The 2,613-nt window shown below is 41.0% G+C and overlaps 1 non-coding gene across 1 annotated transcript; it reads left to right on the forward strand.

The window, feature by feature from the left end:
* Positions 1-1,348: 1,348 nt before the first annotated feature.
* Positions 1,349-1,443, forward strand: trnai-uau (transfer RNA isoleucine (anticodon UAU)). Its single transcript has 2 exons — positions 1,349-1,386; positions 1,408-1,443. It is a non-coding gene; the product is annotated as a tRNA-Ile (tRNA).
* The last annotated feature ends 1,170 nt before the right edge of the window (positions 1,444-2,613 follow it).

The raw sequence follows: 2,613 nt of genomic DNA on the forward strand, positions 1-2,613 counted from the left end.
ACACCTGTCTGAACGAATTTACAGTTTGCCAGATCGCCTCTGATAACCGTACGCATTCTAATGTACACTCGTACAGCAATGGCTGAATGGTTAAGCCGTGGGACTTGTTATCTAATGGGGTTTTCCTCGGGATTATCGCATTTTTCTTGCATCGCACCTGCTTGAGTTCAAACTAAATGATCAATTTTCCAACTCGAGTGCCCGATGGTCTCTTGCAAGATTTCAAAATACATGAAGGAATTGTTCCCAGCTCCATCTTAAATTCTGCTAATTCACACAAGTTGAAATTTATACTCTTTGTTCCTGTACTTTAATCTCTCCATCTCTCCCTGTCTCAGTCTCTTGTCTCTTTGTATTTTCCCCTGATGGACTTCTCAGGCTGCCTTGAACGGCCAAGTTTGATCGAGCCTGCAAAACCAACAGAGAAGGGTAAAGAAAGAAAGACTGAGACGGTTGGAAAAGCAAAGGTTCAACCCAGCTGATGAATTCGGAGCTAATGTCTCCAAACGTATCGCTCTTCGCCCTCACAGTGAAAAAATAGCATTTTTATTATACTTATGGTACAGTGTATAACCTGCGGATGGCGAGACAGATGACAATGTAGCTTTGGAGCAATAAATTCTGCAAAGTTTTACTTGATAATGCAAGTGGTAAATTCAAAACGAATGTGGTAAAGAGAGCCAGATATTGGTGACTTGAAATAGTTAGTGCTCAACTTGAACATTGCTGTACATCGGAATAGAAAACGCGATTGGATGGTCAGAAGTGGTCTGCAAGGCTGGGTGGTCGGCTGTGGGTGGTTGCGAATTGTGCACTGGCTGCACGGCCCAATTCATGGCGGTTGGTATGTCGAGGGGAATAATTCTCAATGCAGGCGGTTTTGCTGATTGTATGTGCGACACGTCCCAGGTTCAAATCCCAATCGAGCAGTGTTCTGTCTCCAGTTTTGCTGAAAATTCACTCATTTGTTTCTCACATCGTTTCAGCGATGCAGAAGGCAGGATTGACTTAATTCTCGACCTGTTTCAGCTCTGGAGGACCGAATGCCGAGCTTTCGTCAACGCAACACAAATGGAGAAAAAAACATATCTCAAGATGTTGTGCAGATTGAAGCTGTATATGAATTTATCCCAATTCACGCGGTGTCATGAAAGCAGAATGAAAATGCTCCTGCATTTGGCGGTAATCGAACCCCCGCTTCCTGTGTGGCAGGCAAGAATTTGACCACGAAAATATCAATGGCCGAACGGCAGTTGGCTGCATGTGTCCACTTGGAAATAAACTGGAAGAACAGACAGTCTCACCGGCCGCAAATGCGGTTGTTGGCTGGGCGCTTTAAACACGTGCGGCTCCAGTGGCGCAATCAGTTTGCGCGCGGTACTTATATAACAGTATTAGGCTTAAGAAATGCCGAGGTTGTGAGTTCGAGCCTCACCTGGAGCAGTTTAACCTTTTGCTTCTGAACATTTCCACCCGAGTTCAAGGTGCAGCGAGAATGTTCCATGAAGCATCTCCTTCTTCGTGTTTTCATGTGGGCATTTGGGGTCCTCTGGCCAGCATTATTGCAATATCAGGTGTGAGTTTATTTGTTAATAGGCGGGAGAGGGGGCGATTGGCTCCAGCATGAAATGGGAAATCAGGCGGTACGAGATCTTTCAATCTAAAGAACTGAACACACAATTCTTCTTTTCGTGAAACAGACATTCTTCTGTTTGAAGTGTCGTGTAGGAAAATTCGGAAGGTCAATGTGTTTCCCTGAGTCACTGAGTAACGGGTGGAATTATTCCGCTTTCAGTTTTTGATCCGCTGACAGGTCGAGAGACCTTTTCCAGCTCACGTGTGGGACAAATCTGGCTTTTGAGCCACTGGGTAAAGTGATTCTTTTTAATTGCTGCTAACGAATGACAGGACATTTGGCACAAACAACAAGAATTGTAAACTCACGAATTTCCTCTCCATGTTTCTTACATCAGATTCTCCTCAAAACGGTACTGAGAATTTTATAAATCGGATCCTCACCCGAGGTCGACGGCCACAAGGGATAATTCAGAGACCGACCATGAATTTAGCTGTATGTATTCCAAGTTGATTATGTGCTTGCAGCTTCATTTATTATAAGGTTTAACATATTTCTTTGTGCACTAAATATCATAATTTGCACTAAATTTGATTTTGATTTTATATCATGTTCTTCAGTGCCAAGAAACAGATATATAATTGATATTATCAGATCAATAACAATTTTTTAAAAATGAGTACATAAAATAGTTAAATTGAAAATATTCAGATCTTAGCAGAGAGAAATTTTAACTTTATCTAAAAGTATAATAGAAATGAATTCTAAAATATTAAGTTCCAGTAGCTATATTATATATCTCTTGGGTAAGAAATTCTTAATCCTTTTTTCAGAAGTGTATCTTTTGAATCAGATACATTAAATCTATAAACGAATGCAAACATATCTCAAAGCTGACCAAACTGTAAAAAAATTACAAATTAGAAGTCAAGAATGAATTTAAAGAGGGATGTTAATATCGGATGAAGCTTTTTAACTGTAAAGTGCTTGCCCTCCCCAAAGTGTCCCATGGTGTTAATTATGAGCAGCCTTTTTCT

The sequence above is a fragment of the Heptranchias perlo genome, unplaced genomic scaffold (assembly GCF_035084215.1).
Source record: "Heptranchias perlo isolate sHepPer1 unplaced genomic scaffold, sHepPer1.hap1 HAP1_SCAFFOLD_44, whole genome shotgun sequence".
Classification (NCBI taxonomy): Eukaryota; Metazoa; Chordata; class Chondrichthyes; order Hexanchiformes; family Hexanchidae; genus Heptranchias; species Heptranchias perlo.